This window comes from Petaurus breviceps, unplaced genomic scaffold (genome assembly GCF_028583685.1).
Source record: "Petaurus breviceps papuanus isolate PSGF00001 unplaced genomic scaffold, PetGlider_PUasm1.0 90743, whole genome shotgun sequence".
Classification (NCBI taxonomy): domain Eukaryota; kingdom Metazoa; phylum Chordata; class Mammalia; order Diprotodontia; family Petauridae; genus Petaurus; species Petaurus breviceps.
This window is the reverse complement of record NW_027187332.1, coordinates 5000268-5023267: the sequence shown is the minus strand read 5'-3', so window position 1 is coordinate 5023267 and position 23000 is coordinate 5000268. Positions and strand designations below refer to the sequence as shown.

The window sequence follows — 23000 nt, the reverse complement described above, 5'->3', positions numbered from 1 at the left end:
AATGGTGCTTCTGAACTATCATTTGCAAAATCATCTTAATTACAACACAATTATTAGCAATTTTGAACACCCCCAATTCTTTTATATTCTATTACTGTTCAGTTTACAGAAATTATCTTATAGATTAAAATTTATTTGTCACAGCTTCTCAGTTGCCTCCCATAAACTTCATAATAACACTATGAAAAAATCAGGATTAGGTGGCTATATTTTCTTCCACTTTACAAGTTGTTCCACTTTAAAATTTTTAATGAAATGTGGAAGGGAGTAAAACACAACATTTTGCTGAGGGAAAATATTTTCATCAAAAAAAGGATAATATTTTGATGCAGAATCAATGCAAAAATATAGAGCCTAGAGCCATTAATTAATGCATAAATGGTCAAAAGATATGAATAGATTTAAGAGGATGTCTTTCTAACTGACAATTTCAAATGTGATTCAAATTGGTAATGCAAAAAGAAAGTTAAAATGACTGCATTTTAATTTCTTGTCATTCAAATTTGCAAAAATAGCAATCAAATAAGTAGAGTTAATAATGGAGGATTTGTGAAGATAATAACACATTAAATCACTTTTAGTCATGTTATGGATTTGTCCATTCCTACTGTCAATTTACTTGGAAATACATAAGAAAAGTGATCCAACTCTGGGCATACAGCCCTAATCAACTAAAGACAGATATAAAATTCCAATAAATACTAAAGTTTTTAAAGTAGAACTTTTTGTCATCATAAAGAAATGGAAACAAAATCTTTGCCATTCAATGGGGGAGTGACATAACAACTTGTGTTCCATGAATTTAATGGAATTGTATTGTACAGTAAGAAATTATGAACCAGAAATAGAAAGGAAAAAACAAGACAAAAAACAACCATGAAATTATACAAACTGTCAAATCAACATTCAATACAGGCCCTGGGGCATACAAATCCACTATGCCCTAGTGGAAAGTCAGAGTGGGGATGGGGCAAGCAAGATAGAGGTGAGAGCAGATTGGGGGAGGGGATATTCAGTGTGATCACCGTTTTGTTGTGGTGGATAGAGGGGAAATGGGGAGAAAATTTGTAAATCAAATCTTGTGGAAATTAAGGATGTAAACTAAAAAAATAAAAAAAAGTAAACTACAAGTCAACATTCATTTATTTAGTAGTTTATATTTTCCAGTCACTGTGCTAAGCCCTGGAAATATAAATCCAATCAAAAAGAAATCCCTTGTCTGAAGGAGCTATATCCTAATGGGCAGACCACACATGAAATTGAATTAAAATGTAGGAGTTTGTGGATAGAATGGTCTTTGGGAAGTGGCATTGTAGAAAAAATCTGGAGAGAATGAAAACTGAGCTTTTGTTTTTTCCTTGAAATGGAGATTTTTAGAGGGATTAGCCAAACAGAGGACAGGGCTCCAGGAAAGGAGAGCACTTAAAGTCTGAGAAGTATAGGAGAATAGAGGGAAATAAGTTAAATCAAAGAGACAATCTTCATAACAGTTTAATAAGATAAGAGAAAATATCAATTAAATATCCCAGAAAAAATTAAGATGAAATATTCTACCCTTCCTTATGTGTTTTGGTGAAGATTCGGGAGAATTTTATATTTTTATAATAGGTCACTTTGTAGGGAGAATAGATAAATAAGTAGACATATAGAAAGAGATTTGTTACCAAGGAATAATTAGTTTGAAGAGAAAGAAAAGGCATTAACTACTGAAAGAAAAATAAAAATGTATATAATGAAAATTAAATATAATTTAAACCATTGTCCTATTACAGAAAATTGATCTGGTTACTTCAATTCTTTATTTAGAAATCTTGTATGGAAGTATATTGCTTATTTAAACCATGTTACATGTCATTTACATGCTTCCACAATCATATTTACCTCTACAACTATGGTCTTTTCTCAGACTATTAGTGTCTTATGAGGACACTGAATTATCATCTAATTGTATTCTTTACATGTTTTATATATGTTGACCTTTTTCTTGAATTTACTAAAGTTATTACCAATGTCAAGACTCCCCCTGGTAGTATCTACCTTTCCAGATACCCCACATCCCTTGTTATCCATTCTAGTCCCATCTAAAAGGACACCTTTAAAATTTGTCACCTTTCTTATGAAGTTTTATTATACCTTTTGTGTATAGTTCCATTAGGTAAGAGCTATGCCTTTTTTTTTTTAATTTCCACCACCCCTACTGACAAATAACACGATGTAGAAAGTAAATACTTAACAAACATTTGCTTACTTGAATAATAATTTTAAATTATGATGAATTTATTATACTATATTCATTTATAAATATCCTTGGTTGCTTATGTCATGAGCACAAGTCATTTTCAAACTCTTATCTTTTGGTTGACTTATCTGTTATTTAATATGATATGCCAATGAAGGGAAATTATTAATTAATATAACAAATATGAGCTCTATTTATGCAATTACTTTTCTTAGAATATAATTTAGGGTGGCTAGGTGGCACAGTGAATAGAGCACCAGCCCTGGAGTCAGGAGGACTTGAGTTCAAATCCGACCTCAGACACTTAACACAAAAACTAGCCATGTGACCTCACTTAACCTGAATTGCCCTCCAAAAAGCCAAAACAATCCACAAAAAGAATATAATATAAACCATCTTATTTTAAAGTTAACATATGGGAACAAATGCCACAATTTATTATTTTTAAACTGACATTACATTTAATTCCTTTACAAACTTCTTCCTCACTTAACTTTAATATATATATATACATATATATACACATATATACATATATATATATATATATATATATATATATATATATCTTGCTTATTTTGCACTTGAGAATATTTCTTTCATTAAAGGAAAAGAGAAGCCAACTCTTAAGGGAAAGTATTAGAAAGTTACAAAACAAAGTGCTCCTTGATGTCTTCTGGACTGGCCTCATTACTAAAAAAGGACTATTAGAAAGAGGCTCATGAATTAGGTAGACATGAGGAGGCAAAGTGACTGACAAAGTATCAAGGATAACAGAAGGTAAAAAGCTGGGTTAACGGCAAAGAGTAATGCTCTTTGGCTGAAGCTTAGTCATGGAGCATATGGAAAAAACAGTATGAGGTAAGCCTGGAAATGGTGAAGTCTTGTTACACTGAGGTATATTTTGAATAAATGATAATGGAGTCTTAAATCAACCTGGTAGTTTATAAGAATCTAGGGAAAATTGGGGGTAATCTGAGTGACCACAAATTAGTTCATAATAATAAAAAAAATTCTACAAGTAGAAGGAAAAAAATAATAAATGGGGTAAATGCAGGAAGACATTTAATAAAGATTATATAGTGTTCCAAAAAATAGAACCTGTATTATGCTGCTAAAATTGGGAACACTGAAAAAGAATAGGATATACGATACAGTGTGAAGATAAAACTTTTAGGTATTTCTATTTTTTATTTTGGTAAAATAATGAAATACAGATGTAATGAAGAATGATGAGTAAAAGATAACTTGAAATTTTTGGACATGACATGGTCTAGAGATGTTGACATATTTTAATGGTTCTGGGAGCCCCAAAAAATCAGGATATGGGATGGAAGCACCTGTAATGAATTCACAAACTCAAATCATCTTCCAGTCTAGAGACAAAGTTTATTATGATACCAATAACGAGGGCGTGGTTCCCTAGGGGACATACACCTTGCTGGGCTTGATGCTAATATTTATAAGAACAGGGAAAGGAATGCCAAGTATTCTAATTAGGGAATGTTGGACAGGACTAGGGATTGGTCAGTATATGTAAGTAGTCTCGGTTATGGGCTGCTGGAATCTATTGGAAAGTTCAGAGATTCAACAGAGAAAGCTCTATTGATACCAGCTATTGGGGAAGAAGGGACAAAATAGTTTTGTTCCAGGTGCCAGAGACAGAGCCCTTAGGCAGGCTCTGTATTGCATACTTCATCTGAGGAATTACAGGGTTAACTCTGTATGTGCCTGTAACAATGAGAGAATTTTCTAACAGGTGCCAACTGAGATTAAAGGTTCTTCCAAAGACTTGATCTTTACCTTTTGAGATCCATGCCCCATCATCCCATCAAACATAAGATATTTTGTGAAAGATACTTCCAAAACCATTAATAAGTATTTTTCCCCTCCTTAAACCTTTATTCTGAATTCACATAAAGGGAATGAAATGGGTAGGGTTTTAGACATGTTGAGTTTTATATACTGGTTGTTTACCAGGTAGAAGTATGACATTGGAGAAGTACTAGAGTCCAAAAGGTGTGGGGATTCGATATAAAGATTTCAGAGTCATGACAAAGATGTGGTACCTGAAAATAAAAATGATGGTTTGAGAAAGAGAGAGAGAGAGAGAGAGAATGTATAGAAAAACAAAGAGTGAAGAGAGAGCAACAAAAGAAAAGATAGTAAGCACTAGCATCTTAAATATTCAGAGTATAGTCAGTTCTGTAACTCAATCCAAAAATAATTAACAATCATTACTTAAATAATTCTGACTTTTGTATTATTAATATAGCAATTATGAAGCATGCATCATGTATGCAACAAAATACTGCCCTGGATGGGGAATTTCCATATGAACAGCACCAAAATCAAACAAACAAACAAACAAGTGAACCAAATTCATTGTTAAGGAATTTATGTAAAATTTTTCAAAATAGGATTATTTATCTACCTGTCTATAACTGTTGAATATTCAACAATTTCATAAGTAAATAAAATTACACTAAATGATAGATTCAGTTAATAGGTGTTTTTATTAGTTAATATATAGCCTGCAGGGATCTGTATATATAATTTACTGGTTTGTTTCTATTTGCATTTGACATCACTACTCAGTATAATCTATATACAAATTAGTCAAAATAGATGTTACCGTGTTTCCCCAATAATAAGACCTATCCCGAAAATAAGCCCTCCCCTTACTGTGTAAGATTCCTCTAAAATAAGCCCTCCTCCGAAAACAAGCCCTATTGAGATTGCTACTGTAGTGAAGGTGATCCCCTGTGCTACACGCTACATTAGGGTACCCTCTGTATGCACTGTCCCCCCCGCCCCGGTGAAACACATGACGTGCTCCGAGCTGCATCCAATCAGAGCTGCAGCAGTGAGTGCATCATCCTGTTCTTTATTGAATTCATTATTGAATAAAGGTAAATTTTTTTGTTCACATTTACCTGTTTAGTAAAATTGCTGTCAATGTTCATTAAAATAAGCCCTCCCCTGAAAATAAGCCCTCTAGTGTTTTTCTGTCCAAAAAAAATTAATAAGACAGTGTCTTATTATCAGGGAAACACGGTATATACAACCACAAAGGAGAGACAGAGAGAGACGGAGAGAGAAAACACACACACACACACACACACACACACACACACAATCAGAGTTTGTCCCAAAAGTCTTAGCGTAGTTTTCAACTATTAAAGCATATGTGTGTAGAAAGAATGAAAAGCAAAACAGATAATAAAAAGTAAAAATAAAAGCAAAAAAAGGAGAAAGTGAGAGACCTCTGCTGACGCTCCTGTGAATCCTCCATATCTCTTACCCTTTTATTCTTTAAATAATGTTTTAAAATGTATTAAAAATACATTAAATTACAAAAGAGAGGCCAATTTTATTTAAATACACATAATATATATATATATATATATATATATATATTTTTAAATTTCATGGACATGAGGGTGATAGTTCCTTTACCTGATATCTACCCAAACTCCCTATTTTCTATTCTCCAAACTGAGTATGCATTACATAAATAAACATGAATTTGTGTATTCATGTGGTATGTAAATGCATATTTATATATGCATGTGTGCACACGTATGTATATGAATACAAATATAATATTGAATTATATAATGTACTATCAAGTCCCAAGGCTTTGCATCACAATGTATCATAATGTAGTATGATATGATACTATATAACACAATATGACATGATATGATATATTATTACATATATAAGTGAATTGTGACATTATATGTTATTCTGGGCTATGTTATGGTATGATATATACTGTCCAAAAATTGTTCTGGTTTTAATCTATTAAAAGTTTGCAAATGTAATGCAATGACATGTTAGAATCTAAGAAAAACCAATCTGTTCTAATTTTCTATTGTCTAAATCAATTTGGATTTTGCTATATACAAATGAATATATATGCATAAATATATAGGCACAAATATATGTGTGTGTGTGTGTGTACATACACACACATAAGATTTTTTTTTCAAATTTTCTTTACTTTAAAATTTGCAAGTATAACTTGCCATGATTCTTCTGGACCTTACTTTGAATTTTCATATCTGGTTACGAAGATATGTCCATTCTTTTTTGCTTTTCTGGAGATTTTGCCTTCCTAGTTTAGTGAGGAAGAAAGACTTACTCTCATCAACAATGACTTATTGATTCATGTACCTTATCTTTCCAATTGTTTCAACTTTTTCTTTGGTTGAAATTTGTTTCTCATATGGATATGAAAAAAATGAAGGAAATATCATACCAAATATCCAAAGACATATATTTAAAATTCACTCTTTCATACCACATTTACATTTTGGGATGATTAGTTCTGTTTCTTTGTTTCTCTGATGTCACCAGACTTTAGTCTTTAAATATGTCAGCAGGGGCAGCTAGGTGGTGCAGTGAATAGAGCACCAGCCCTGGAGTCAGGAGGACCTGAGTTCAAATGTGACCTCAGACACTTAACACTAGCCATGTGACCTTGGGCAAGTCAATTAACCTCAATTGCCCCCCACCCAAAAAAAGCAAAAAATTAATAAATATGTCAGCAAAGAGGTTCAATTCTGTATTATAGATTGCCATCAATTTTATAGTCACTAGAAATTTAGAAATAAACCAAGTCTATTTTAAATATGAAGAAAAAAACTAAATCTCTCAAGGAGAAAGAGGAAGAAAGTGTTATTGCAGGTAAATATATTTTATGTCTGCTTATTTTGAACAAATGTTTACATCATAGTTCCAAACTGATCTGAAATATGGTAAGAAAAAATAAACCTGTTGTTTTGGTAGTGAAGATGTCATTACAACTCTCAGCTTTGATAATCACTTTTATATAAATTTTGACTTGTAAAATATATTTCAGAAGATTGAAATAGGAGCAGCAAAGAATGGAGGACATAGAATGTGGGAAGAAAAATAAATATCTATATGCAGTCACACATTAATTTTCCAATAATGCAAAATTTACAACAAACCTAAAAGAAAGGTGGAACAACCAGAATAATGTAAGAAAACTTTCCTAGTCTGATACTAGTATATTCAGTTTTGTCTACTTGAAAACTGCAAATCTCCCCAAGTTAAATTCTGATTTTTTTAATTTTTACAATGAGAATCATTAGAAATATAAAGGTAATATCTCAATTCCTCAAAATTTGCATTGACTCTTCCTACTTCTGCTTCTATGTCAGAAAATAAAAGAATTATTTTCATTACCAAGGATAACCCCAATATTAGATTTGGGTTGAGTAATGCTTGAAAACATCATTCACTTTATCCTCCTATTTTGTTTTTTTGAGGCAAAGTGACTTGCCGAATGCCATACACCAGATTTGTCTTCCTCATTACAGGGCTAATGATCCACCCACTCTGTCACCCCCATCTTCTTCAAGAGCTTGATTCGTCAAACATTCTCTGTTTACCTTTCATAAGTCTCTCTATATGTATTTGCTCCTTCTTGTTATCTATAAACATATTCACTTCTCTATTAAATATTTTTTTTCAATTCCAGTATCTCCTCAAACTATCATCTCTTTCACTACTGAGCTCTTAGAGGAAGCATACTCCACTGAATGATCTTAAATAATTTTTTTCAGTGTACATCTCAAGTCTTTACAATCTGTCTTCCAATTCTAACATTCTGTCATTGGAAAATGATATCTTTTTTCCCTATTTTTAAATATTTTTAAAACTTTAGGTGTCCAAATTATATCCTTTCTTCTGTCCTTTCCCTCCCAATTCCCTAAGAAGGCAAGTAATCACATATAGATATTACATATGCAATTATGTAAAATAATTCCATATTAGTAAGTTTCTATAAAAAAAACCTCTTTACTATTTTAAATGATGGGAATAGTTAAAAATAGCATACTTCATTCAGTATTCAATCAATCTCTATTCTTGCTTGGGAGACAGTATACTTCATCATTAGTCCTTTGGGTTGGCCTTGGATCATTGTATTGCTGAGAATAGCTAAGTCATTCACAATATTTCATTAAGCAATATTTATGTTATTATATACAATGTTGTCCTGGTTCTGTTCATTTCACTATGCATCAATTCATGTAAGTCTTTCCAGGTTGTTTCTGAAATCTTTCCTTTCATCATTTGTTATAGCATAATAGTATTATTTCACTATCATGTACCCCAGCTTGTTTAGCCATCCCCCTGTTGATGGGTATCCTCTTTTTTTCCAGATGAATTTTTTTATTCTTTCTACCTCTATATTTTTTAATACTTCAATATGTCACCGAATAAACAGATTAATTTGGGAATAATTTTCATTTTTATTGCATTGGTTCAGTCTACTTACAAGCAATTAATATTTTCCATTGTTTAAATCAAAGTTTAAGAAATGTTTTATAGTTGTGTTCTCAAACTTTCTGGGTTTTATATTGTCTATAGTTATTTTAAATGGAATTTCTCTTCCTATGTCTTCCTGTTTGGTTTTGTTAGTATGATGATTTAGGTGGGTTTCTTTAGCACTGTTTACCATTGCTAAAGTTGTTGATTATTTCAAGTAGTTGTTTTAGTTGCTTCTCTAGGACTTTCTAAGTATGCCACCCTATACATCATCTGTAAAGAGTGATAGTTTTGCTTCCTTGTTTCCTATTCAAATTTCTTTCATTGCTTGTTTCGTCTTTTATTACTTTAGCCAACATTTTTAGCCAAAATGAAATAATAGAAACAAAAATGGGCATGATTTCTTCAACCTTGATTGCATTGGGGTAGGCTTCTAGCTTATCCCCATTACAGATAACATTTGCTGTTGGTTTTACAGAAATATTACTTATCTCTTAAGGTAAGTTCCATTTATTCCAGTGCTCTATAGTGTTTTTAATATGTATGGGTGCTGTATTTTCTCAAAGGCTTTTTCTGAATCTTTTGAAATAATCATATGAATTTGTAGGTTTTGTTGTTGATATGGTTAATCATACTGATAGTTTTCCTAAAATTGAACCATCTCTGCATCCCTGGTATAACTACCCCCACTCTCTGATCATAGTGTAATGATCATTGTGACATATTGTTATAACCTCTTTGTTAGTATTTTATTTAAATTATTTGTATCAGTACTCATTAGGAAATTTGGTCTACAATTTTCTTTCTCTGTTTTGGCTCATCCAAGTTTGGGTATCAGTACCATATGTCATAAAAGGAATTTGGTGAGACTCTTTATCTTTTTTATAATAGTTCATATAGTATTAAAAATAATTTTTCCTTCAAAGTTTGGTAGACTTTTCTTGTGAATCCATCTGGTCCTGGGGAGTTTCTTCTTAGGAAGTTCATTGATGGCTTATTCAATTTCTGTTTCTGAAATTGTTTTTATTAAGTATTTTATTTCTTCTTCAGTTAATACAGGTAATTTATGTTTGTGTAGGTATTCATCCATTTATTTTAGATGGTAAAATGTATTGGCATAAAATTGGAAAAAAAATAGCTCCAAACAATTGTCTTAAATTCCTCTTCAGTGGTGGTGAATTCACCCTTTTAATTTTTGATACTAGTAATTAATGTCCACTTCACTCATCTTTTTTTTTTTATTTCTTTGATATGAGCCATTAGATATACACAATTTTCCTTAAACACTGCTTTGAATGCATCCCATAAACTTTGGTACATTGTCTCAATGTTGTCATTTTATTTAATGAAATCATCAAACATATATTCAACTTGTTGTTTGACCCACCTGATTAGATAACATTATTTCCAACGAATTTTTAATATTTCTTTCCATTGTCCATTATTCAATGATTTTTTTATGGAATTATCATCTTAAAATAATGTGCTCACTATTTCTGCTTTTCTAAATTTGCTTGTGAGATTTATAAGTCCTAATGTGTCTTCTGTTTTTTTCTGTATGTATCATGTTTATCTGGGTAAATTCATGGGGCGGACAGGTAGCACAGCGAGGAAGAGCACCTGTTCCAGTGTCAGGATGACCTGGGGATCAAATCCTAGCTCAGACACTTAGCACCCACACAGAAACACCTGGCCGTTTAACCTTGAGCAAGTTACTTTACCCTAATTGCTTAAAAAAATGTATATTCATTTTTATTTTCATACAATTTTCTCCAGAAAGCTCTGATATTTTAATTAAAAATGCTTCAACTTTTTCTGCATTTTATTCACCTCCTTGATTTCTTGCTTATTTTTGTCTAAATTTATCTAGTTCTGAGAGTGGAAAAGTGAAGTCCACCAATAGTATAGTTTTATTATATATTTCTTCCTGTAACTTATTTAACTTCTTCAAAACTTTTGCTTGTATATCATTTGGTGCATATATTTTTACCATTGATATGACTTCATTTTCTATGGTAGCAAGATATAGCTTCCTTCTTTACCTCTTTTAATTAGATCTATTTTTGCTTTTGCTTTGTCTGAGATTATAATTGCTACACCTTCTTTCTTTATTTCAGCTGAAGCATAATAGATTCTGCTCCAACCCTTTACTTTTATCCTGTGTGAATCTCTCTGCTTTAAATGTGTTTCTTGCAAATAACATATTGTAGAATTCTGGTATTGAATTCATTCTGCTATGCACTTCTACTTTATAGGTGAGCTCATCCCATTCACATTGATAGCTTTGATAACTGTATTTCCCTTCATGCTATTTTCGCCTTAGTCCTCATCCTTTCTCTCTTTCTCCCACCATATTTCCTCCACATAAGGGTTTTCCTTCTGATCACTGCCTTCCCCAATATCCCCTCCCTTTTATAAGTTGTCTTCTCACTTCTATTATCCCTGGCCTTTTTTTTTAAATTTCCTTTTAGGGAAAGATAGATTTCTATAGTCAGCTAAGTGTGCACATTATTCCCTCTTTCAGCCAATTTCCCCTGTTCTCCTATATTGTAATAACTCTTTCATGCCTCTTTTATGTGGGATAGCTTATCCCATTCAATTTCCTCACTCCTTCCAATGAAATTTTCTTTTCCAATCTTTTATTTTTTTGGGGGGTGCAGTATCATCCTATCAAAGTCACTTTATATCTACTCCCTCTACATATAGATCTTTTAATTGGTCTTAGAGTAATAAAAACTGTTGGGTTAAAAATAATATATCACCATACAGAAATATAAACATTTTAATCTTTTTGAATTTCTTGTGTTTTATCTTTCCCGTGTATTTTTGTTTTGTCTTGTGTTTTGGTGTTGTTTACCTTTTTATTTTTCCTTTGAGTTCTGTATTTTTAGGTTAATATATATAATTTAGCTCTGGTCTTTTAAATTGAAATGCTTGAAATCCCTCCATTTTATTAAATATCCAATTTTTCCCCTGAAAGATTATATTCAGGTGTTGGGAAGAGGTGATTATTGATTGTAATCCTTTGCTCCTTTGCTTTCTGATATATCATATTCAGTTCTTTAACATGGAAGCTGTCAAATCATTTGTAATCCTGACTGTAGCTCCATAATATCTGAATTTTTTTTTTTTGGCTCCTTGCAATACTTTCTCCTTGACATATATACTTTCTCCTCTGGCCTTATAATTTGATCATGATGTTTCCAGGAGTTTCCATTTTGTGATATCTTTCAGGTGATAAGCTGTGTATTCTTTCAATTTCTATTGATTCTAATATTTCAGGGTAGTTTTCTTTGATAATTTCTTGAAGATGTTGTCCAGGCTCTTATTTTATTTAATTTTTTTTATCATGACTTTCAGGTAATCCAATAATATTTATATTACCTCTTCTAGATTTTTTTTTTCTAGTTCAGTTGTTTTTCCAAAGAGAAATTTCAAATTTTCTTCTTTTTTAAATTTTTTATTTTGTTTTATCATATTGGTCAACAAGTATTCAATTCTAATTTTTAAGTTTATTTTCATAAGTTTCCACTTTTTCAATTCTAATTTTTAAGGAAGTATTTTCTTCCTTTTGCTTTTGTACTTCCATTTTCCATTTGGTCAATTCTATATTTGAGTATTATTTTCCTTGGTAATTTTTGTATATCTTTTCTCATGTGGTTCACTCTTTTTTGTGTGATTCTCTTGCATTACTCTCATTTTACTTCTATTTTACTTCTATTTCTTAGGGAACACTTAGGATTTGTCAGACTGGAGGAAGATAAGTTAGTATAAGATTCCAAGAAGGAGTGACCAAAATAAGTAGTGAGACTCTGCAGACCAGCAGCTTCCTAGGCAAGCAAACAATCTGTACACTGGAATAAGACCCCACCCAAGTGACACCACCCCCAGCACAAGCTGACCCCATTGTTGACCAGTAGTGAAACCCCATTCCAGGGCTGGTCACAGAGAGACTTTGCTGGTGAGGCCTAATAGCAGAAAGATCCTGTTTCTATAGCAACCCAGCAGCATGGCCCTTCCCTTGGGGTAGGCCATCAGCAAGATCTGTCTTTCAGGTCCAGCCAATTATTCTTCTATTTCTCTGATTTGCTTGTTTGTTAAATCTTTTAGGAATTCTTTTTGGACCCAAGACGAAATTATATTTTTCTTTGAGGTTTCATATGTAGCCTCTTTGACACTACTAGCCTCTTCTATGCCTTGATTCTCCCTATCACCATGGTAACTTTCTATACTTAAGTTTTTTTTGTTTGTTTGTTTTGTGCATTTTTTCAGCCTTTTTTTATTTGATGGTTTTATGTGAGAATTGGGCTCTAGTACTACACTGTCCCAATATTTTTGTGATGGGGCTCTGAGTCTCACTGCTGGTTTTCATTGGACCTCAGGGCTTAGTTGCTTGCTTTCTCTGTAGGGTAGTTTTCCATTCCTCCTTGTACTGGGGTGGGAAAGGGAGATTGGGACTTCCCTGTTGGCCTGCCTTGGGTGTGGGGTTTATCTGCTGGCCTGCTCCAGAGGTAGGGCCTAGCTTCTGCATTGTATGGTAACAGAGTATTTCTGGTGGTTGGTCCTGAATGACAGGTCTAGTGGATGGCCTATCCCAAGGATGGGGCCAAGCTGCTGGGTTGCTATAGAAATAGTATTTCTCTGTTGCTAGACCTCACCAGCAGGGTCTCTCTGTTGACCAGCCCTGGAATGGGATTTCACTACTGCTCAACAATGGGTCTAGCTTGTGCTGGGGGTGGTGTCACTTGGGTGGGGTTTTACTGCATTGTACAGATTGTTGGCTTGCCTAGGAGGCTGCTGGTCTGCAGTATCTCACTAACTTATTTTGGTCACTCCTTCTTGGAATCTTTTACTAACTTATCTTCTCTAGCCTGACAAATCCTAATTGTTCTCTAAGGCACTATATACACAATAAATTCATTTTCTATACCCTTATCTATCTTGGTAATTTTATCTGGGTCACTCGGTTCCATTATCAGCATATATATATGTTTATATTTCACAAATTTCTAAAAAACAATCCTAATCTTACTTCTGAACTCCTCTTTAGAATTTCTATCTGACTTATTGCCATCTCTATATGGATGTTCCATTAATACCTCAAGTTCAGTAAAAACCAAAATCACTACTGTGTTTACATATTCATTCTGTCAGGTAATGTTGATTCAATTTCCTTATCTCCTATGTTTTTCATCTTTTCTTCATTCACTGCCAGCATCCTAGCCTGAGTCTTGACTTCCTGTTATCTGATGAGGTTTTTAATTTCTTCTTACATGATCCTTCTCCTTTACTGTCTATCCTATTACCTTGTTTATATAGATATTAAACTAATCTCCCTTTCACCTTGCAACTACCATTCTCCAAACTTTCTAGGACCACTCTATGTTTCTCAGGTAAATTATAAACTCCTCAGCCACCATTTAAGGCCTTTCTTAAGTTAACTCCAGCCTAACTTTTTTATTTCACATTATGTCTTTAATGCATTTCACATTTCTTCCAGACTCATCAGAGTCTAAACTAGTGTGCTGGCACAGCAAACAAAAGGTTAAGAATATGAGATATAGAAATCAAATCTACATTATCTGCCTATCGACTTAAATTGACTCAATATGTACTGTAACAGCTTATTGTTACAGTCTGCTTCTTATATCTAGAATGAACACTTTCCTTGTATTTCCCTTTTAGAGTGCTCAGGTTTCACGTCAGATCATAGTTTACTCAGAATATATTTCCTAATCACTGCCACTAAAAGTCTTCTCATCTTCCTCAAATTTTCAATTGGTTCAGTTTTTCTTTTGCCCTACTATTAACTATTTTTCTAAAATTATATTTGTCTGCATACCAATAGTATACACTATCAACTTCCTCAATAGAAAAAAATATATATATTTGAGGGTATTCTCTTAAACCTAACACTACACCTTTGCATATAGGTGACAGAGAATGTCACATATATGAGACCCTTGAAAGATATTCGAGGAATTACTAACAAATTTGTACCTCATTGTTGGGTGCCCCACTATCCTATTTCTATTTCTTGAAACTTATTCATCATTCTTTTTCAAAGATTCTTCTGATAGACCTCCCATTCTTCAGAAACCTTATCATATTTCAGATGATAGACAAACCTTGTAGCCAGTAAACAATAGGTACCTTCTATACGTTATTAGAACATTTTATTATCTTCTTGCAATCCCATTTATGAGTTATGGCTCATATCCTTTCCAAGGGGAATTGTTTACCAGAACCACATTTCTTGGGAAGAAAAAAGAAGAAAATATTAATTGGTAGAAGATAACAAATCAGCATCCCCAGCCACTAACTCTGCCCTCACCACATGATCACAAAAATATGGGCAACGACCATGAAACTTAGGAGCTTAGTAATAACTTCAATCTTAAAATGTGATCCCTTCAACACATTGCAAAATTGTCCCCATAGGAATATTGTAGGAAATTAACATATAGGTTATAGTAAGTTAAACAATATAGAATAATTGAGAAGAAACTAATAAAATACAACAAATCATAACACCAATGCTTCCCAGTTGGGTAAAAGCAAATACAAACTGAGTAAAATATACATAAATAAGTTAATTAGCTGAAGGGCATCCAGGCAAGCATGTCCAGAGTGATAAAAGGTCATAATCATATCATATATGAGGCCTGGATATAAGAAATTGAAATGATTTGTATATTGATGAAAAAATTTACTAGATAAAGCATTTGAAGTCTTATGAAATAGACACTACATTTGTAATGCTTTACACTAGAGGGAAGAAGAATTAAGCTAAATTGTTAGAAATAGTAAATTTTGAACATGCATAAAGAAATCTATGTGACAATTAGAAATTTTGAAAAGTGCAATCAATTGACACTGGATAAAAGAGATTCCCTTTCACTAGAGATTTTTAAAAATAGATCATCAAAGATCCATTGCAGATACTTGTTGAAATTTGAGTTAGATTTAATGACCTCTGACTTGATTCCATGATTGCACAAAACAGAAAACTTAATTTAAAAAAAAGACTTTATAATTTTTTTCTGGTATTCAAATGAAGATGACCAATACTTCCTTTCTGAATAAAAATTGAAAAGCTTCATTTTACATTGAAAATAAATTTTCAAATTCCAGCAGGAAATTATTAAAGTAGTTTTAACAGCCCCTCAAATTTCTAAAAATCTAATGGAGAAGCAAAAGGATAGCTTTTTCTCAGATGCCTTATGCCTTTGTATTTAAATAGACTTTAATTTAAAAAGTAGCTAGCATTTTTATAGCACTAAAACATTTGTTAATCAATGTAAAATATTTTAATTTAAGCCTCACATGTACTCTTTAAGGTAGATGTTATTATTACTCCTGTTTTACAGGTGAAAAATTTACTCACGCTTGGTAAATAATTCACAAAGTTATTATCTCATGAAAGATTTGAACTCAAATTTTCCTGACATCAGATCTAGCAATATATACACTGTGCTGCCTTCATTTAAATACTTTGATGACCAAAACCATGTCAGATATTTTATCTGTATTTCCTTTCTTTGCTTAAAACATAGTTATTCCACTTTAGACTTTCAACTTTTATTGACTGAGGAATAAATGTACTGATTAAAGCATAAAACCACAAGTTTCACCAATAGGAATTATAAAGAGATTATTAGAAGAAAATGAGAATTGGTGAAATAAATTAGAAGGAGGAGGAAAATTATATTGATGATCATACTATCTAGACAACAGTAAAAATTACATATTTTGATATATTACCCAACATGGTATTGTCTTTAAAATTAACTCTTGCCAGTTAGTACATCTTTCCTAAAATCCCAAATATTTGGTGTAATGATTATTGATCCTAGAAAGGATAGTTAATAAATGTTTGTATCTTCAAGGTCATCATGAGTTTGTTTTGTTTTTGTCCATTTAATTCTTACTGTAATAGACTGCTTTAGAGGGGCTTACTTTATTACACAGTAACATGTAATGATAGAAAGGATAAGGGAGCATGGAAGAAATTATAGAAAATTAAGAAATACTTATTTACACAAATGAGTTCAAGAAAATGAAGAAAAAAATAAGCCATAATGATTTTAAGTTTATATATACCTTAAGTAGACAAAAAAAAATAATTCTGCTATTCCTTCATGTAACTTTGAATGGTTTCACATATGTGGGTACTATGTATATATAGGTTCAAAATATACATGCATATGTAAATAATATATATGATATTTGTGTTTATTTATTCAGATATGTATATGCATTTATACATCTAAAAGTTATATTTAACTATACCAAATTTTTTCTATTTACACACACATATATACATGTATGGTAGAAGATTGCTGTATTAGATATAAATAAGAGAGAGAGATATTTTTACTCTCCAACATTTCCTCATTTCCCCCTGATTGCACCAAAATAACAAATAAGGTTTTTGTTTTGTTCTTTGTTTGTTTTTGTTGCCCTATTAATTGTTATATAGAAGAATAATTAAAGCTCTTTTTTTTTCTTCTTGGCTACAGAGGAAATAACTAGAAGATAACAAGGAATAAAAAGAGAGACAGATTTTGACTTGATTTAAGGGACAATCTTTCAATAATATATATTGAACTGAAATAAGTTCATTTAAATAATTTTGTAAGTATTTTTGGCTCTCTAATTAGAAATTTTATCTTATTTTTCTGACCTTTTAGGAATCTGAAAATATTTGTTTATTAAAAACAATTATTCATGCTTTGAAATAATTTTCACTGACATCATTGTCAAAATATATACCTATCTAACTGGAGATGCATTGAAGACAAAAAAAAAAATCAATATTACCATAAGTGACAAAAGACAAATCAGTAAAAATAATGAGAATGATAATAAATAAGATTACATTTCAAATTTCAGGTCTGAACCGATGTTACAAACAAGAGTTAATTATAAAAGCTAGAATAATATTTTGTCTAAATCTTTTCTTAAGTAGTATAAATTTACATAAAAATGCAACTCTAATTAAAATGACATTTAAATGCCTCAAAGAATTATAGACCACTGTGTACCATTGTGATGGGGGGAGGGGTGCGGAAAAGCACTAGATTTGGAAATCAATGATCTGGGTTTGAATTTAGCCTCTGGTGTTTATTACTGTAGGCAAATCAATGCATCCTTCTGTTCCTTAGTCTCTTCATAAACTATAAAACGAGTAGGTTGTATTGGATTATCTCTAAAGAATTTTTCCAACTTAAAATGTACAAGTCTATAGAATCTAAACAGATAAAGCACACACACATGCACACAATTACACACACACACACACACACACACACACCACATGCTCATACATACAGAGACACTCCATATACACATCTAAATCCAAAGTTTCAAGCCAGTGTCAACTGGACCAAACTGACTTCAAACCTGTGGATGACTGGAGCTGACCAAAGCAGGCTAGAGACAAGTAAGTGAGGAATCAGCAAAAATGTACTTTCAAAGTCAGGGAAACAGCTTGCAAGCAAGGAAAGAGATAAGTCACAACTGCTGGGGCTCTGCTTATACTGGGGGAGTGTGGGAGGATCTCAATTCTTACACGAATGGTTTCATGGAGAACTGTAGCCTTCACAATGCGAGGTAACAGCAACAATGGGATAAGTTTGATTCATAGCAAGCTTGCATGACCAGAACATGGGTACTAATCTGGTGCATGTCTGAGTTCAGAGAACATCTAGTGCTGGTCAAAGTAATACAATAATTATGAGATTTTGGCAGAAGATGAGATCATCTGAAAGCTGAGTGCAAAAGACTATTCTCATGCCAAGTTCAGGGAACAGTTTGCATGCTATGCTTTAGCTCTGGAAAACAGGGTGTCTGACAGTATCTTGACACCAGGTTGAAGAAATCAACTAACATTTTTTTTTAAATTTATATTCTAATTCTCAAGAGAGAAGAAATATGATGAACTGTATAAATTTGGATTGTAGCCTATTTTGACTATAGTCATATATCTTGCCCTCTTTTATTTAGATAAAATATATATCTATACATCATACACACATATGGAATATTTGCATTTAATATGAATATAACATTAGGAAAAATAAATTTTAGACTCAATCACCCAATATCAATTCTGGTATTTCAAGTTTATATTTTCATACTATCTACCACTTTTTGTTGTTCCTTACTCAGTGTTTACACAGTTCCCACATTTTGCCATTTCTAAATTCACAATCTTTCACTTGTGTCACCACTTTTCCTCTTAAACAGCTATCACCTTAGTTCAAGACCTCAGATACCTCTCACTTACATTATTGTAAGATCTCAGATTTGCTTTCCATCTCTCAAGAGTATCACTATTCTAATTGTTACCTAGTTAAGTTTCCTAATAAGAGGATATGATCATATGACTTTCTTCCTCAACCAACTCTATCTCTAGAAAAAAATATAAATATATATATATATATATATATATATATAATCTCTGTCTAGTTTTGAAAGCTATACAAAACCTGGCCCTATTGAATCTTGAAAATTAATTGCAAGGTATACAACCTCCAATACAGCTTGGATGGAGACAAATTAACTTTCTCTGTTTCCTACTACATTTTATCGGACACATAAATTCCTTTCTACTGGATAAGCTTGGTGCCTTGAATATCCTCTCTGTTTTACTTCATCCATACTCTTCTTTCAGATATAGCTTAGACAAATCTTCTATGTGAAAACTTTCCTGCTCTCTGTTAGTGCTCTTTCTCTAAAACTACTTTACATCTAATACTTTATGCATACATATTATATGGGTATATACATATAGCCATATAATACACAAATACATATATATATTTATGTACATATATATATGCATATATAAATTTTATGGAGCAAGTATATGTGTGTGTGTGTTTCAAACTACTCCATTATTTTCTTCTTAATGATTTTTGGAGGTCAAAAAATCTATCCAATATCTTAAAGAAAAATAAAAATGTTACTGTTTATTTTATTATTTTTAATAGTTAAATTCCTGTGGTGGATGGATTTTGAAGTAGAAGGATATCAGAGAGTAGTTATCATAGGCTACATTTGCTAATACATCTTCAAGCAACAGAATTCTAACTGACCCAGGAAAAATCGATACATGAACTATTTTTCTTTTTAACTGTCTTATTTTGTCATTTTCTTGAATAATGTAAACTGTAATCCTACATAAAATATTTGTACACCAGTGAGATGATGGGGGGTAAGAAGGCTACATTGTATAGTAAATGACTTAGTAGTCATGTTAAATGAAATCAAATTCCAATTTAGCCTGTGTGAATATTAATTAAGGACCATGTGGCTTAATAGATACCATGATGAATTGCCATCCAGCTTTTAATTCAGCCAGAATACTATAGTTGTGCGACACTTAACAACTATGTTCCTCTGGCATCTCCTTAAACTTCTACTACAAAGTTACAGATGTTTTGCTATCAGCACTGGTGTAGAGACTTCCCACATGAAGAGTTCCCCAAGATGATTTAATTGCAGTCTTTGAATATTCACATCATTATTTATTATGTTGAAAAAGCAAATTAAACTAAAGTAAGAGCCAACAGTGTTTACTTTTCTATTCTAACCACTAGACATAATTACTTCCAAAATGAAATATTGATTTTCAAATGTTGCTTCTAAAGTCTAAAGTGTGACTCACACATTAGCTCATTTTTAAAAGAAATGATTGCATCCACCTAAAGATAGACCCCACAGAAATTTGCCAATCGGCTGAGTTTTCTTTCAATTTAATTTTCAAAATTAAAAACAACAAAAACAAGTTAATAATTACACTAAAGGCCTCTTTGATTCCCTCATCATGACACTGAGGTGACCCTGCTTCTCAAGGACTATGTCACTTATTATATCTATGGCAGATCAAATTAATAAATAAATAAGCATGTATTAAAGACCTACTAAGTGGTATATGCTATGAAAAACTCTGGACATATAAAGATAAAAATGCAAAGATTTTGTCTTCAAGGAATGAAAAAAAATAGGATAATATTTGTTAACATCAGGAAAGTAGGCTGTTTTATGCAGTTACCTTGTACAAAGATATGCATTTAAATTTTTTTTAAATAAAAGATTTGTTTGTACAGATTGTTTACAGGTTGTATGAAAGGGAGTAATGGATAATCATCCTTGATGTATTGGTGGCAATTAGGTTGTAAAAGTTCTAATTACAAAACAGGCAAGTTAATATTTCACCTCATTGGAGTTTACAGAAAAGTAGAGGATCCTTTTCTGACCAAATCTACTTTTTAGGGATTTTTTTTTGGTAGCTGTGTGTAGGATGAAATGGGGAAAGGAGACAATTGAGAATGTTAAACTATTTAAGAATATCATAGATAATATGATAGGCAGAGGTGAAAGAGGCCTCAGAGTCCCTCTAATCTAATTTTCTCATGTTATAGAAGTGAAATCTGTAAAATCTAAAACATAGGGAAGCTAAATGATTTATCCAAGGACAAACAGGAATACTGTTTCAGAGGCAGCATTTTAATCCAGAACTAGCAGTGCAGGTAAGAATTAATGATGTACTTATGGTAGTAACCATGTGAGTGGAGAAAAAGCTTATGGATACAAGAGATGTGGAAGGAGAAGTATCAATAAAACTTGGCAACTGAATTAATATATATGATGAGTTAAAGTAAAAGTGAGGAGTCAAGAATGATACTGAAGGAGTGGCTGGGTGGTGCAGTGAGTAGAGTGCAGGACCTGGAGTCAGGAGGACCTGACTTTGGATCCGGCCTCAGACACTTAACACAACAAAAACTAGCTGTGTGACCTGGGGCAAGTCACTTAATCCCAATTGCCCTCAAAAAAAAAAATAGAATGATACCGATGTTGTAAAACAGAATAACCATAAAGATAATCTCAATAAAAGCAAGAAAATTAAGGTAAAAGGGTGGGTGTTTTGGAAGGAAAATGAAATAATTTTGCTCTCTGACATATTAAGTTTGATAAGCCTATGAGTCTTTCACTTTGAAATGTCTAACAAGCAGTTGATCACAAGGGAGACTAAGGCTATATATGTATAGGAGCAGTCACTAATAAAAAATGTTGAAAGAGAAAAGAGCTCATGACTGAGCCTTGAAAGAAGCTACTGATTAGGATTTGGTACATGGGTAATGATCCAGTAAATGAAACAAAATATGAATATTCAGGCAAACTAGAAAAGAAAAATGTTATGAAAATCAGAGACAAACAATAATGTAGGAGGAGATTGTGGTCAAGAATGTTGAAAAATGCAGACAGGTCAAATAGACTAAGGATTAAGAAAACTTGACCAAGGACTTGGCAATTAGGAGAACACTGGTAATTTCTGAGAAGGCAGTTGCATTTAAGTAATAAGAAAATAAACTACATTACATAGTTGAGAAGTGAGTGAGAATAGAGAAAGCAGAGATAATAAGAACAGATGACTTTATTTCTTCCTCTTAGGATTTATCTGAGAAAAAGAGAATAAGACAGTAGATTGTGAAAAGGAAAAGGTAAGTTTAGAGGCTTTTTGGATAAGAATGAATGAAAACAGGGTGTGTTTATTATCATCAGGAAAGGATGCTATAAAATTTGAGTGATTTAAGATTAGAGAGAGGAGGGATGATTGACTATGAAACAATTTGTTAGAGAATATAGAGAGGGAAGGGATCAGAGGCATATTTAGAAAACTTGATTTGGGTGAGGAAGAAAGCTTTCTCTTCATAAGGTATCAAAGTAAGACATAATAGGGTATGATGTCAAAACCTTATGAGATGTAGAGGAGACAAATAAGCTTCTGGTGAATAACCTCTATTTTCTCTGTAAATTATGATGTGAAGACATCTCTTGTCAAGATATTTAAGTCAGGAAGCAATTGATGTGGGGAGACTGAATAGAAAAGAGATTTACATTTAAATTATTCTTGTGGAGAATAATTCTCTCTAGAAAATAAAACTTTTTCAGTAAGGAAAAAATATTGCCACTGTTATGGTAAGGGTTGCATTGATTTTAGATAACATAGTTTTGTAGCAGATCTAGTCACCTTTATTATATGATAAAAGTAGAAGAGCTTAGAATGTGGCCTGTGGAAAACTGTCTGCCATTTGTAGAACAAATATATGAGATGGAGGCCAGGATGGAGTATATTCCAGACATGAGAGAGATGAGAGATAAAGGACCCAGTGTGAAAAAGAGAAAAGCCATTTTCACTGTATCACAGATTTTGAAAATGAGTTTAATATAAAATAAAGCTGGGAAAGATTAATTGATTAGTTGTATAGTGCTTTAGATAGATTTGTTTATATCTTATCTCAGAAATAATAGGGACATACACATACATACACAAAAATGCATACACAGAAAAAAGCTAATTCATAGGTCTACAGATGATTTTGGGTAGCATAATATTTTTCTCAGTCATTATTACTTAATCTTAACTTTACCACAACTCCTATAG

General features: G+C 32.2%; 1 long non-coding RNA gene across 1 annotated transcript in view; it reads right to left on the bottom strand.

Annotated features, from left to right (window-relative positions):
- The window catches only part of LOC138145638 (uncharacterized), a 102979-nt gene extending 84736 nt beyond the window's left edge, over positions 1 to 18243 (bottom strand). The window contains exon 1 of the long non-coding RNA XR_011164275.1: positions 18120 to 18243. This is a non-coding gene — a long non-coding RNA (uncharacterized lncRNA). The remainder of the gene's footprint in view (positions 1 to 18119) is intronic.
- Positions 18244 to 23000: the final 4757 nt, after the last annotated feature.